General features: G+C 42.7%; 1 long non-coding RNA gene across 1 annotated transcript in view; it reads left to right on the top strand.

The window, feature by feature from the left end:
• LOC114888612 overlaps positions 1 to 15,558 on the top strand; it is a 95,167-nt gene that overhangs the window by 13,421 nt on the left and 66,188 nt on the right. Inside the window, exon 2 of the long non-coding RNA XR_003791822.1 lies at positions 9,923 to 10,031. This is a non-coding gene — a long non-coding RNA (uncharacterized LOC114888612). The remainder of the gene's footprint in view (positions 1 to 9,922; positions 10,032 to 15,558) is intronic.

Below are 15,558 nucleotides of genomic sequence, written 5' to 3'. Positions count from 1 at the left end.
AGTGATTAAGAATCCTCCTGCTATAGGGAGAGTGGGAGGGAGGGAGACGCAAGAGGGAAGACATATGGGAACATATGTATATGTATAACTGATTCACTTTGTTATAAAGCAGAAACTAACACACCATTGTAAAGCAATTATACCCCAATAAAGATGTTTAAAAAAAAAGATTCAACAACTAAAAAAAAAAAAAAAAAAAAAAAAAGAATCTTCCTGCCAATGCAGGGGACACGGGTTTGAGCCCTGGTCTGGGAAGATCCCACATGCCGCGAAGCAGCTAAGCTCGTGCAGCACAACTACTGAGCCTGCGCTCTAGAGTCTGTGAGCCACAACTACTGAGCCTTCGTGCCACAACTAGTGAAGTGTGCATGCCTAGAGCCTGTGCTCCGCAACAAGAGAAGCCACCGCAATGAGAGGCCCGCGCACCGCAACTAGGAGTAGCCCCCACTCTCCACAACTAGAGAAAGCCTGCACGCAGCAAGGAAGACCCAACACAGCCAAAAATAAATTAAAAAAAAAAAAAAGTTCCTGTTTCCGGGCTTCCCTGGTGGCGCAGTGATTAAGAATCCGCCTGCCAATGCAGGGGACATGGGTTTGAGCCCTTGCCCGGGAAGATCCCACATGCTGCAGAGCAACTAAGCCCGTGCGCCGCAACTACTGAGCCTGTGCTCTAGAGCCCGTGAGCCACAACTACTGAGCCCATGTGCCATAACTACTAAAGCCCGTGTGCCTAGAGCCCATGCTCCGCAACAAGAGAAGCCACAGTAATGAGAAGCCCACCCACCACAATGAAGAGTAGCCCTCGCTGGCCGCAACTAGAGAAAGCCTGTGCGCAACAATGAACACCCAATGCAGCAAAAATAAAAATTAAAAAAAAAAAAGGGCTTCCCTGGTGGCGCAGTGGTTAAGAATCTGCCTGTCAATGCAGGGAACATGGGTTCGAGCCCTGGTCTGGGAAGATCCCACATGCCACGGAGCAACTAAGCCTGTGAACCACAACTATTGAGCCTGTGCTCTGGAGCCCACGAGCCACAACTACTGAAGCCCGTGTGCCACAACTACTGAAGCCCGTGCACCAGAGCCTGTGCTCCACAACAAGAGAGGCCACCGCGGTGAGAAGCCCTCGCACCGCAACGAAGAGTAGCCCCCACTCGCCACAACTAGAGAAAGCCTGTATGCACAGCAACAAAGACCCAACGCAGCCAAAAAAATAAATTAAATAAATAAGTTAAAAAAAAAAAAGTTCCTGTTTCTCCATACCATCACCAGCACAGAGTGTTGACAAACTGAAAGGTAAAAATTACACTTTTAACATAATTTTTTTTCATGAGAAAGGCTGAATAATCTTTTTATATAAATTTATTTATTTTATTTATTTTTATTTTTGGCTGCGTTGGGTCTTTGTTGCTGCGCGCGGGCTTTCTCTAGTTGCGGCCAGCGGGGGCTACTCTTTGTTGCGGTGCGTGGGCTTCTCATTGCCGTGGCTTCTCTTGTTACGGAGCACGGGCTCTAGGCTCGTGGGCTTCAGTAGTTGTGGCGTGTGGGCTCAGTAGTTGTGGCTCGCGGGCTCTAGAATGCAGGCTCAGTAGTTGTGGCGCACGAGCTCAGTTGCTCCATGGCATGCGCGATCCTCCCGGACTAGGGATTGAACCCGTGTCCCCTGCATTGGCAGGTGGATTCTTAACCACTGTGCCACCAGGGAAGCCCTGAATAATCTTTCAAAGCCACTTATATTTTGTTTTCTGTGAACTGACTAGACTTCGTTTTTAATGACTGAGAAATATCCCATGGGGAGGATTTACCATAATGTATCTAACTGTTCCTTTATATTGTTTCTAAACTTTAACTGTTATAAATAATAAGCATAGTGAACATCTTTTTTGTATAAAGCGTCTTTAGCACTTTGTATTGTTTACTTGGAGTGGATTCTTGAAAATGAAATTCGTGGGTCAAAGAGTATTGGCATTTTAGAGACAGGATTGCCAAATTGCTCTTGGAAAGGCTTATACTAGTTTACAGTCCCACCAACAATGTACACGTGTGCCCAATTCACTTTTCCATTGCCAGCATTGGCTTGTCGTATTTAAAGATCCCCCAGGACGCAGCTTCTGCAGACTTACTTTGTACTCTAAACCAGTGTTAGCCTAACCTTTAAAGCCAGCAGACTTTCCTTCTTTGCATCACAAACCCCAGTACTTCCTGTCCAACTGAAGCTCAGCTTTGTTCTGGGAGGACTCACAGTTTCGCATCAGAGATGTCAGTGTCTTATTTTCCTCTCTCTGTAAAACCCCACTGCCAAGTTTGTACAGATCACTGTAGTAGAAAAACATTCCCATTGTTCCAAGAAGAGCTCAAATGCTCCTCTCCTGGATTACCAATCAGAATAGGTTACCTATGGCCCCGGAGATGTGGGGCAGTACAGGATGACGGGCTCTTTCTTGGGGGGCGGTGCCATCCGATTCATTCCTGCTGGGATGTGGCAAAGTCAGTGAATGTGACACTGGGGAAGGTGCCCTGTGTGCTGGCTTCCATCAGCGCAGGTGTTACCTGGAAGAGTAGACATTTGTTTTTATCTGCTCAGTACCTCTTTCCTCTTCTGATAATAGGGGCTTCTCTTGCTATTGCAAACTGCTGTATCATGACCTAGCCCTGGCCTAGTAGAATCTCCTTTCCTCTTGGCCAGAGTGACCGACTCATGGGCAAACACTTGACCCAAGAAAGACCAGTCACAGTCCTTCCTGGAATTTGACCTATGGGTGCTGGGAGAACGAAGTTTGTTTGGTAAGCTGGGATGATTTAGGCTTAAGGCTGTGGTGGTCCTCTTCCCCTCCATGTGGAAAATTCTGTCTGCAATAGAAGTCTGGGAATGTGGAGCTAAGGAAAGACCCACAGAGATGAGGCAGGAAACGTGGAAAGAGACTGTCTTCATGCCGGCTATTTGAGTGCTTGTCTGAAATGGATGACTCAGCCCTTGTCATCAGAAAGATTTATATTCAAACAAAAGTGGAATACTATTTTTACCTTTCAGTCTGTCAAAGATCAAAGACATGGTTAAGACTGCTGATGGTGGTATGGGGAAACAGGTTCTTTTATATGTTATTGGGTAGAGTTTAATCTGGTACAAGTCCTATAGAAGACCATCTGATGGTGTCTATCAAAATTTAAAGTGTACATTTTAAAACACGTCAGCGGCCCTAGCAAAATTTCACTGCTAGGAATAGATCCTACCGATATTACTGACACATGTGCATGAAGGGCACTTACAGTGCAAAAGTCTAGTTCATCTGGAGTGGCCAGAGAACTTGCACCTTTGAGGTGAGTGCAGGGAGTTCTGGAAAGAGGGAGCCAAGGGTTGGTACTAGAGGAAAATACCAGGCATCAGATTCAAACATTTCAGATGTTTGAGATGATAGTCAGGAGGGGGCAAGGTAGGGGTTGGTGGCTGGGAATATGAGAAGCAAGTCATTGTATAGATGTGGTCCATATATACAATGAATATTACTCAGCCGTTAAAAAGAGTGAAATAATGCCATTTGCAGCAACATGGATAACCCTGGAGATTGTCATACTAAGTGAAATAAGTCAGACAGAGAAAGACAAATATCCTATGATATTGCTTTTATGCGGAATCTAAAAAAAAGGTACAAATGAACTTACTTACAAAGCAGAAACGGACTCACAGACTTAGAGAACAAACTTACGGTTACCAGGAGGGAAGGGTGCTGGGGAGGGATTTATTGGGAGTTTGGGATTGACATGTACACACTGCTATATTTAAAGTAGATAACCAACAGGAACCTACTGTAAAAAAGAAAAATTAAAAGTAAAAAGAACCATAGATGAGGAAAAGGCCATTAAAATAAATAAAAATGGATGCAGAAGAGTATTAGAGTCTAACTGTTTTGGACCGGGAGCAAGGATGTACTCATATTTTTTAACATGATATAGATGGAGCAAAGTCTTATGCAAACTCTATACTAGTAAAACCATACTCTGAGAATCATATTCATTTATAAGTGCTGTAATTGAAGAGGGTGTTTGCCAATCCAAAGCACATAAAAGGAGAACAGGTTGGATCATTAAAGAGATTCAAAATGCTTTACATGTAAAATAACTGATATGATTGGAGCTATTTCGAAAAGATCAAGAAAGCAATTACAACTGTTTGAAAAGTTCTTTAGTAACTGTGATGTATAATAGGGATGCTTGTCAATTTCTAAGGAAAAAGTGGATTAAGCTAGGACCAAAGAATGAATGTGAAAAAAAAAAAAAAAGAAGCGAGTCAGGAAGTACAAAGTCAAAGATAAGAGAGTCGATTGCATTCATCTGGGCACGCTGGCAGTGGACATGGTGAGGAAGAAAGCAAGAATTGCAAAGATAAGAGTTGACAGGATTTAGTGACTTGCTGGCTAACTGTATTACAGTAGTCTGCTCGTGCTGTGCTGTCGTAACAAAATACCACAGACTCGGTAGCTTAAACAACAGAAATGTATCTCCTCATAGCTCTGGAGGCTGGGAGTCCAAGATCAAGGTGTAGGTGGTATTAGTTTCTGGTGAGGCCTCTCTCCCCAGCTTGTACATGGTGCCTTCCTGCTCTGTGCTCACATGGCCTTTTCTTTGTTTGTGTGCACAGGGAGAACTCTGGTGTTCTAACCCTTCTTATAAGGTCAGCAGTCCTATAGGATCAGGGCCCCACCCTCATGACCTCATCTAACCTTAATTACCTCTTTCAAGGCCCTATCTCCAATACAGTTACATTGGGGGTTAGGGCTTCGACATACAAATTTTAGGTGGGGGAACACAGTTCACTCCATAACACTAACCGAGTAGAAATAAGATTTTGGGATAGGATGATTCACTTAATTTGTTTGGGCGTATTTTTTCTGGGGCTCTAAAAAGAGATTTGTAATCAATAGGTACGTGTGAATGTAAAAATTCTGGTCCTTTCACTTATCCTTTTAAGCATTTCCTTGAATTGCTATGTAGTGTTCATAACTATCATTTTTAGAGGCTACATTGCATTCCTGCTAGTACCCTAGTATTATTCCTGGTCTTAATCCTAACTAGTTTCCCTTGGCCAGCTAAACGGCTGCAAGCCCTATCCATCCTTTCTTTGCCAAGCTCATTGTAACCATTCCTTTCTCCCTATCTGATGGCCAACACCCACCATAAGGCCACGTCATTGTGTGCCATGGGCTTCCTCACTGGTCCACTGGTCATCTTGTCATTGGTTGTGTGTACTGCATTCACCCAACACAGAGGAGACAAATGAATCTTAAGGCTGTTTGTCACTCCTCTACCTTACCATTAACTGGAAGAGAAAGTCCAAACTCCTTTAACTAGGCATTAGAAGTCCTCCACATTCCAATATTAAGCTAACTTGGTTACTACTCACCCATGCTGTTTCTGTGTGTTTCTTTTCTAGAGTCTGATAGGCCCCTCACTATACTTCCAACATGCCCCATCACTCCCAGGTCATTAACTTTGCTTCATTTAGATGTCCTTCTTGATCATCTAGTTTTATCCAACTTGAGTTATCAAGACACATCTATGTGCATATTTGACTTTCCCAGTAGACCATAACTCACTTCTACAACTTTGGCACTGGCTTATGGCCCAATGTGTAGACCCAAGTTTCTCCAGATTCACCCAAGTTTCTCCAGATTCAAATCCTAGCTCTGTCATGTACAAATTTTATGACCCTGGATAAGTCATTTAACATCAAGCCTCCGTTTCCTCATCTGTAAAATTGGGAAAATACTAGTACCCCATTCATCTGACTGTTGTGTATAACATGTATTGTACATGGTTTTATGTAAAAGTCACCTCACCGGGTCCCGGGACATAAGTGCTTAATAAATCTTAGCTATTTTGATGATGATGACCACGATTAGCACTCTGGAAATATTTGTTGAATGAATTTCAGCTTTGCTATGAACAGACAGAAAGGAGAAATGGCTTTTCTGTCTCCTTTCTGTGATCCCCAGCCTCGTCTCTAGAACCTCCTGCAACCAACGCCCGTCTTCCAGCCCTGACTCAACATAGCCCCAGAGTGAGAGGCTTTGAATGCTTGTTTCCCTCTTGGCAGCTTGAGTAGGTTTGCCCTGAAGGTCCACTAGCTTCCTCCCAGGAACAAGCTTCATGGAGTTTGATTGATGTTTCCAAACAGGACAGATATCCTGACTCACCTGGGCTGGCGCCCGCTGAGACGGTCTGCGGAAACCAGAAATGGGTTCCTTGCGCACAGCCAGGACCACCGCAGTGCCTCTCATCAGGCCTGCCCCTAATGTCAGAGGATCCCATGACAAGAAGGCAAAAGGAGGCCCACATGCCATCTGTCCAAATATTTAAAAGTTGTGAATCAGGCCAACAAAGTGCTATATGCATTCCATCCTTCTACCTTGACAAACGCACCTTTTTAATGGCAAGATCAAAAAATACATATGTGTAAATGTGTATAAAACTACGTGTACAGCTACGTAATTCCTGTTACTGAAATTAGCAATGTAGTAAATATGACTGAATTTAATCATAATTGTTTCTGTCTGGATACCCTGTAGATGGACCAGCGATGTTTGAATGAATATAATAAAAATATTTAAAAATTAAAATAGTTTTTATATGTTTCCAAAGAGTTAATTTTGAGCATTTTAGAAGAAAAGTATATTAAAATTAAAAAGTACCCATGAACCTCCCCATTTATTTAGATCTTTAATGTTTTTCAAAAGAGTTTTATAATTTTCTCCATAAAGCACTTACATAGATTTTTAGATTTATTCATTTCAGTTTATATTTTTGCATGATTATCTTTTTAATAATTACTTTTTTATTTGTTACTGATTGTAGAAAGTCATTGACTTTTGTGTATTAATTTCTTATTCAGCCACCTTGCGGACTTATTAAAACTAATAATTTCTCTATAGATTTTTATGTTTTCCATGTAGCGATAATATACATGAATATTGAATGTTTGATTTATTGTTTTCCAATCCTTATACCTTTAGTTCTCTTTCTCCAATACAGTGCTGAATGAAAATGTTAGCAGACATTCTTTTTTTGGCCTCAAAGGGAAAACATTCAATGTTTCACATTAAATAGGATTTTTGTTGCCAATTTTCTGTAGATACTCTTTAGGGGTTGAGGAAATTCTACTAGATTTCTAAGGATTTTTTTTATATTTATTTTTTTCATGAATGAATATTTAAATTTATCAAAAATTTACCATTTACTGAGATGATCATATCATTTTTCTCCTTTAAATCTTTGAATTATATGAATTGGTCTTCTAACATTAAAACAATCTTGGATTCCTGCAATAAGCTGAACTTGGTCAAGACTGTTTTATACGTTGCTGGAATTGTTTGCTGATTTTTTAAGAAGAGTTTTGTGTCTATGTTCTTCAGTGAAATTGTCTCATAATTTTTCTTTCGTGCACTGTTCATATCAGTTTTGGTATTAATTTTAGTATAAAATAAACTGGGGAGTGTTTCTTCCTTTACTGTAATTTTCAAGAGTTAATATTGGAGTTAAATATTGGAGTTATTGGGCTTCCCTGGTGGCGCAGTGGTTGAGAGTCCGCCTGCCGATGCAGGGGACACGGGTTCGTGCCCCGTTCCAGGAAGATCCCATGTGCCGCGGAGCAGCTAGGCCTGTGAGCCATGGCCGCTGAGCCTGCGCGTTCGGAGCCTGTGCTCCGCAACAGGAGAGGCCACAACAGTGAGAGGCCCGCGTACCACACACACACAAAAAAAATTGGAGTTATTTGTTCCTTGAATGATAGAAGTTACTAATAAAACCGTCTGGACCTGGTGTTTTCTTTGTGGTGAGATTTTAAACTACTGATTCAATTTCTTTCTTCTTTTTTAAAAAATATTTATTATTTATTTATTTTAGCTGCACCGGGTCTTAGTTGCGGCATGCGGGATCTTTTAGTTGCAGCATGCAGACTTCTTAGTTGCGGCATGCGTGCTTCTTAGTTGCAGCATGCATGCAGGATCTAGTTCCCTGACCAGGGATCGAACCCAGGCCCCCTGCATTGGGAGCATGGAATCTTATCACTGGACCACCAGGGAAGTCCCTGATTCAATTTCTTTAATGGTTATAGGATTATTCAGATTTTAAATTCCTTCTTGAGTCAGCTTATTGTTCTAGGAATTTGTCCATATGTTTCTGTTTTCAAACTTATTGGCATAAAATTGTATATAATATTCTCCATCTTTTCTATCTATGTGGCACCTGCAGTTGTGTACCATTTTTCATTCCTAATATTATGCCTTCTGTTATTTTTTTCTTGATCAATTTTGACAGAGATTTGTTAGTGTTATTAATCTTTTAAAATAACATAATTTTGGGACTTCCCTGGTGGTCCAGTGCTTAAGACTTTGTGCTTCCAGTGCAAGGGGAGCAGGTTCAATCCCTGGCTGGGGAACTAAGATCCCACATGCCACGCAACTAAGATCCCAGATCCCATATGCCACACAGTGTGACCAAGAAAAAAGGAAAAAAAAAACCCCATACTTTTGGTTTTGTTGATCCTTCTGTGTATGTTTATTTTATATTTCATTATTCTTTGCTCGTATTTATATAATTCCTTTTCTTCCAACTTTCTTTGGGTTTGTTCTACTATTAGTTTTTCTATCTAGTTTAAAAAACTTATTATGTAATAAAAACATAAAAGTATACATTTCCTACTAGCACAGTAATGCTTTAGGTAAACCCTATAAGTTTTAACATGTAGTACTGTTGTTATTGTAGAATTCTAAGTATTTTTAAAATTTCCACTGATTTATTATTTAACCCATGACTTTAAAAAATACGCCTCTTAATTTCCAAACACGTTTATTCCCCCTAGTTTTCTGTTTGTAATTGAGTTCAAATTTAATTGTACTGTTGTCAGAAAAAGTGGTCTACAGGATATCAAACTTTTAAATTTGTTAAGACCTGAATATAATTAAATTTCTTAAATGTTCCATGTATTTCTGAAAAAATGTATACTCTCAAATAGTTGGGGGGACTCCCCTGGTGGTGCAGTGGTCAAGAATCTGCCTGCCAATGCAGGGGACACAGGTTCGATCCCTGGTCCAGGAAGATCCCACATGCCCCGGAGAAACTAAGCTGGTGCGCCACTACTGAAGCCCGCGCACCTAGAGCCCATTGCTCTGCAACAAGAGAAGTCACCTTAATGAGAAGCCCATGCACCGCAACGAAGAGGAGCCCCTGCTTGCTGCAATTAGAGAAAGCCCGTGCACAGCAACAAAGACCCGACGCAGCCAAAAGAATAATAATAAAAATAAAATAGTTGGGTCCAGTGGTATACATAACTTTAAAAAGTTAAACACCTTATGGATAAGAAAACTTCCAAACTGTTTTCTAGAGAGTTTGTACCATTTTACATTCTGACTGGCCTTGCATGTGAGTTCCAGTAGCTCCACATCCTTGCCGACATTTGGGATACTCAGTCTTCTTAATTTTAGCCATTCTAGTGGTGTATAGTGGGATCTAATTGTGGTTTTAGTTTGAGTTTCCCTGACGACCAATGATGTTGAGCATCTTTTCATGTGTTTATTTGCCATCTGTATATCTTCTTTGATGAGGTGTCTATTCAAATCTTTTGCTGTTTTCTAACTCAATTGTTTGTGTTATTGAATTATGAGTTCTTTATATATTCTGAGTTTAAATTCTATATATTATTACGTATAATATATTCTTCATTATATATTTAACATATTCTAGACACTGAACTTTAAAGAACTTCATCAACTGTATTTGTTGCAAATATTTTCTTCCAGTCTTACTTCCACTGTAGCCATGTGACTTGTTCCCATCAATGACATGTGAATGGAAGTGACGTGTGATGCTTGTGGGTCAAATTTTAAGAAGCAATGAAGCTTTTCCACTTTTTTGTTTTCTTTCCACTCGCCAGAAAGAGGCCGCAGGGGATGGTAGGGCCACAAGATGGAAGGAGCTTGGGTTCCTGTGTCACCACATGGAGAAAAGCTGCCTGTCCACCAGGAACACTGAGATTTGCTGAGGTGAGAAATAAATTCCTACCATATTAAGCCACTGACACTCTGGAGTTCATCTATTATAGCAACTAGTGTTCCTGTAACTAATACCTACCTGCCTTGATTGAATTGGAGACTAAAAGTGAATTTCTAATCAGAATGATATATGTGCCTCCTCTTCAACAGATTTTTGTGTCAAGACCGTCTGAAGCTATTTCCAAAATCTGTTCTTCTAGCCAGGTCAATTTATTTGTTATGGAATGATTGCTAATGTGGTTTGAGAAACTACTTAAGTGAACCTTTTATTAAGTCTTTCCAGTGTTTCTTTACAATGTTAAAATAATTTTGGTGAGTTCTTCACTTGAGTTCACAACCAGGTCCACAGTGGAAAGGTTTTCAGTATTGGTTGGTTGCTTGGTTGGGTCAATGAAGTTGCTTCTGGGGCTTTAGGAGGGCTGTGTCTGATATGGCCTCCATTTAGCGAGGGCTCCATGCCAAGCACTTTGCATGGTTTCTCTTTCAGGCCTCATAACACCATCAGGAGGTAGGAAGTATGACTCCTATTTTAAAGACAAGGAAATTGAGGCTCAGATGAAAGCAAGTCACTTGCTTAAGGCTGCACTGAGACTCGAACATGGGTGTGTCCAGCCCCAGACTTGCATTCTGCTGTCCTGGTGGGAATCAAACTGAACAGGAGGCCATAGATCCACCTTAGTTTTCCCAGAGCACCCTGTCCTGGGCTCCTTGCAGAGGGTCTCAGCCATCAGCCAGATTGTCCTCATGACAAGGGCCTGGGGCTACCTCAACAACCAGTTCCTTTTTCCTTTTGCACTTCAACCTGCAACAGAGCCACAGGGATGTTATAGACCCTCAGCAGGGGGAGAACCTGTGTGTGCTCGTTTACATGTGCGCATGCATGTACACGTGTGCCAATGACCTGTGGAATCATAGACAGCCATTAGCCTTCTCTCTTCCTACTCTCCTTCCCCTCTGCCACCATCCCAGCTCTTCACACCCACTGGAGAACGGATGCTTCCTACTCTGGGGGAAGCGTGGCTGAGCATCCCAAGAGAAATCATAGTGTCAATCTTGCTCTGGGCATTGCCAAGGAGGTTTCTGGAAATATGACTCCTATTTTAAAGCTAAGGAAATTGAGGCTCAGATGAAGGACGTTTCTGGAAGTCACTTTTGGGACTTGTCCAAACACTATGGTTACAACTAGGTCTAAAAATAAAATCCTGTAAAGAAGAAAAGAAATGGGATTATGAGTTTTTTCTTTAGTTTCAAATTTTTCTGTGATGTGGTTTTATTTTTATAATTAAAAGTGATGAAAAATGCAATGAATTGCACAAGCTGTATGTTGCTTCTCCATGTGAGAAACACCTGCAGGCAGCTCAGCTTTGCTCCCTGCCTGTGTTTAAGTAGTAACACTGCATTGACAAGGAGGTTTTAGAAATTCTTTGTTATTGTGGTAAAATCTATGGAACGTAAAATTTACCATTGTACCATTTTTAAGTGTACAGTTCAGTGGCATTAAGTACACTCACAGTGTTGTGTAACCATCACCACCATCCATCTCCAGAACGTTTTCATCAGCCCAGACTGAAGCTCTGTGCCCATTAAACGCTAACTCCCCATCCCCTCCTCCTTCCAGCCCTTGGTAACCTCTGTTCTACTTTTGGTCCCTATGAACTTGACTATTCTAGGTACCTCATATAAGTGAAATCATATAGTATTTGTCCTTTTGTGTCTGGCTTATTTCACTTAGCATGACGTCTTCGAGGTTCATCTGTGTTACGGTGTACATTGGATTTTCCTTCTTTTTTTTTCAGCTTGAATAATATTCCATAGTATGTATATACCACATTTTGCTTACCCATTCATCTGTTAATGGCCATTTGGGTTATTTCTGCCTTTTGGCTATTGTGAATAATGCTGCTGTATTATTGACATGTGAGTGGAAGTGTATACACATGGGTGTATAAATACATGTTTGAGTCTCTACTTTGAATTCTTAGGCATGTATACCTAGAAGTGCAATTGCTGTCAAGGAGGCTTTTATTTTTTTAAATTTATTTATTTATTTATGCTTGCATTGGGTCTTCGTTGCTGCGTGTGGGCTTTTTTTCTAGGCTTCATGGCATGTGGGATCCTCCCGGACCAGGGATCGAACCCATGACGCCTGCATCAGCAGGTGGATTCTTAACCACTGAACCACCAGGGAAGCCCCTCGAGGAGGTTTTTAGAACTCATTTTTAGGACTTTCCCAGGAAAGTATTTTGGATTTCCTCAGCTATGGCCACTCTTTGTCCTTTGAATGTGGATTTTTAGAAATTTCTAGCAGTTTTGGAAGGCTTAAACATCGATTTTTAAAATGCTTTATTAAAGCAAAGCTGAGAAGTAAGGACACGTGTCTGCCTTTCTTGGTGAACGCTGAGAGGGGGTGGGGGCCTGCCCAGAGTTCAGAGTAGTAGTCACAGGGCCAGGGTTCAAGCTCAGATCTGTCTGAGCTCAAAGCTATGCTTGGTCTATTACCACGTTCTCCTATGTGAAAGCAATTTGTTGGGCTGTCAAATTGGGGGATGCCATTTTGGATCAAAAAGGTATGATATGGAGACTAATTTTAAAATGTTCATTATATTTTCCAATCAAAAAGAAAAATAAATGATCAAGGTCTAAAATTTGGAACATAGAGAAAAGCAGAAAGAAAACAGTTACCCGTGGCTCTGCCACTGACTGTCAATTGTATCTCTCTGTACAACGTTTAATTGCATTTTCCCCACAGTTCAGCTGGGCACGGTGTTTGCTTGATCACGCCAGGCCGAGAAAAGACAAGTATTTAATAACCTTAACGAAGCTGAGCCTTTCATTTATAAAGGCTTGCATTGTCAGGAGATGGGAGGGGGCGTGGCAGCTGCAGAGAAGCAGTGCTTGGATCTCCCTACGAGAAAGAACTTGTGAAGTTCTTTCAGCTGCGAAGAATGAGCTTAGCTGATCGCCTCCAGCTGCAGCACTTAAGCCAGCTTCGCTCGTCCCTGGCGGCTCCCAAGCCAAAGACTGAGTGTGGTGGAGACACCGGCACCCACCATTTCTGCCCGTTGGGAGACCCCTCTAATGGGCAACTTTGCTTCACTCCCCACTGGGTTGCCCAGGACTTTGCATGATCTGCACTGTGGTCTGAGATGTTCCCGGCCCTATTTTTCTTTCTCTTGCATTTCTTTTCACAGGATAGGATCTGCATGGCCCTCTGAAGGCTTTCCCTGCCCAGTCCTGCCTCCTCAGCCTTTATCTTTCATAGTTATGGCCCTCCACCAAATCTTTCACTCCTAACGCCAGCTCTGCCTCTAAGTCCAGTATCTGCTTCCTCGACGACCCATATCGACATAGGTGGTGACAGCGAGAAGTTCTATGCATGTTTCTGAGCTTTTGGTCATTCCACATAAAAGCCAAGCATAGGATTTCTACCTCAAGTAATGTTCGACATACCACCAACTTCGGACTTGACACAACACTTGAAAGTATAGGAATTGAGTTTATGACAAGATGGCCGCCACGTGCCTCAAGCCCCAGAGTCCGAGCTCAGCGGCCTGGGAGCCACGATCCCCGGAGCCTTAGATGCAACCTGAGACGGACCAAGGAAGGGACCCGAGCAGGGGAGCGGGCCGGGTGAGGCTTAGGGGTGGTGGTGGTATATAGGGCTCTGGCCCTGGGGGCGGTGCTTCTCGGGTCGGGAGAGGGGTAGGGCTTAGGGAGGAGCCTGTGAAGGTGGAGGGGCGGGGCCTGGGTAGAGGAGGAGCCTGAGGAGGGGTTTGGGCGGAACATCTGAGCTGGAGGTGGGTCCAGGGATTGAGTTTGTCTAATAAGGAGGCGGAGCCTTTAGAGGGCAGGGCCTCAGGAATTCTAGGGCTATTGAACTTGGGTGGAAGGTTGAGAAGGTGACCCTGAAAGACAAGGGTGTGGAGTTATGGTTGGGGCACGCACGTTGGGGTGGGGAGATAAAAGAAAAAAGAATTGAGTTTTCTGAGTACTTTCCTCAATTAAGTCTTATGTCTTAACATTTCAAGAAGCACAAAATGGTGGAAGAGTCTGTAAGAACTCTGAGAAATCATAGAGGAAAGACTAATGAAAGACGGGAGACGAAAGAGAAAGCAACATGGAAAGCACATCCTATAGTAAGAAAGATGGCCAGATAACACTGAAAAAAGAAGGGGATGATTGGAAACAAGATGACTGCTTTCTAGAAGTCCTGGCGGGTAGTAATCAATAAAGTCTGATGAATGTGGAAAAACAGAACACAGTAAAAATGTGTTACAGCTGAGTGTCTTGCAAGGCAAGCGAGTGTGAATTAAGTGCTAAACACATAAATATATGAAAGTAGTTGTATCTGTTGTAACTCACGCCACTACAGGAACTTTTAAGAGTTGCTAATAAAATAATAATGCATTTTATTTATCTGACTCTGTTTGGAAACACAACAGACCGTTTCCAGGTGGCCATGCAGCTTGCCTCCCATGATCAGGAAGGCCAGTCCAGAGCTGGAGTCACACCTTTCTTTCTCATGTGCCTGGTGAACAGCTCTTGCAGTAAACCGTGTCTCAGGCTGTTGGAAGCATGTTTGTCCTGACTGCGTGTCTGAGGTCTTGCCTGTGAAACCTGCAGCTGCCCGCTAAGAGGCAGGGGCTCTGTCCTGTTCCTGTCATGAGTGTCCGGGGCTTGCGTCTAGGGCCTTAGGGACCACAGCCCTGGACATTCTCCTCCTCACAGGTCCGTTTACTTCCCTGACACAGAAGAACCCCACTCACACTCCCTTCTCCTCCCATACCCCAGTTCGCCCAAGAACTGCATCTTTGCTTAGCTTGGGGGTTCTCAACCTGGCTGCCCCATGCACTGACGCCCAGGCTGCATGCCTGACCATTGAACTCAGAACCTCTGGGGCTGGGGCCAGGTGGCAGCATTTTTAAAGCTCCCCAGGTGATAACAATGTGTGGCCAAGGTTTTAAGAATCACTGGCTTAGCTAAACCCATTTCCCTGGTGGAAGAAGACAGGAGGGGTACCCTTGCTACAACTTTGCCCCAGGCCCATTCACCGGCCACATCACTGCCCTTGAGGGCAGAGCCGGGTCCCCCTCATCTTGCCCCATTCTTCAGCACCTGCCATAGTTGTTCACATGGAGCAGATGCACACAGCCTTGTCCTCAATGAAATAAAATTGAATTTCTTATGGAAGACACTTAGATTTAGTCCTCCCCACATTCCCACCCAAACCCTCAAATGGGCCAGACAGATGCATGGAATGTGGGGTAAAAAACCCAGGATCAAGATCTGTCTTTGATGGCAAATGGCCATGTAACCCTTATCATGTTCCTAATCCATGAGGCTGAGAGTTTCCCTCTGAAAATGTGTATAACTTTTGCTCACTGATGCTCTTTTATTGGGGCCCTGGCATTGAGCTAAGACTTGACATGCATCGTTTCCAATCCTCTCAATCACCCCGTAGGGTGTTACCTTTTTACTTGCGGGAAAATAGACTCAACGAGCTAAACAAACTTTCTCG

The sequence above is a fragment of the Monodon monoceros genome, unplaced genomic scaffold (genome assembly GCF_005190385.1).
Source record: "Monodon monoceros isolate NGI ecotype Baffin Bay Population unplaced genomic scaffold, NGI_Narwhal_1 Super_Scaffold_9, whole genome shotgun sequence".
NCBI classification, from domain to species: Eukaryota; Metazoa; Chordata; class Mammalia; order Artiodactyla; family Monodontidae; genus Monodon; species Monodon monoceros.
This window is presented reverse-complemented; position numbering and strand designations above follow the sequence as displayed.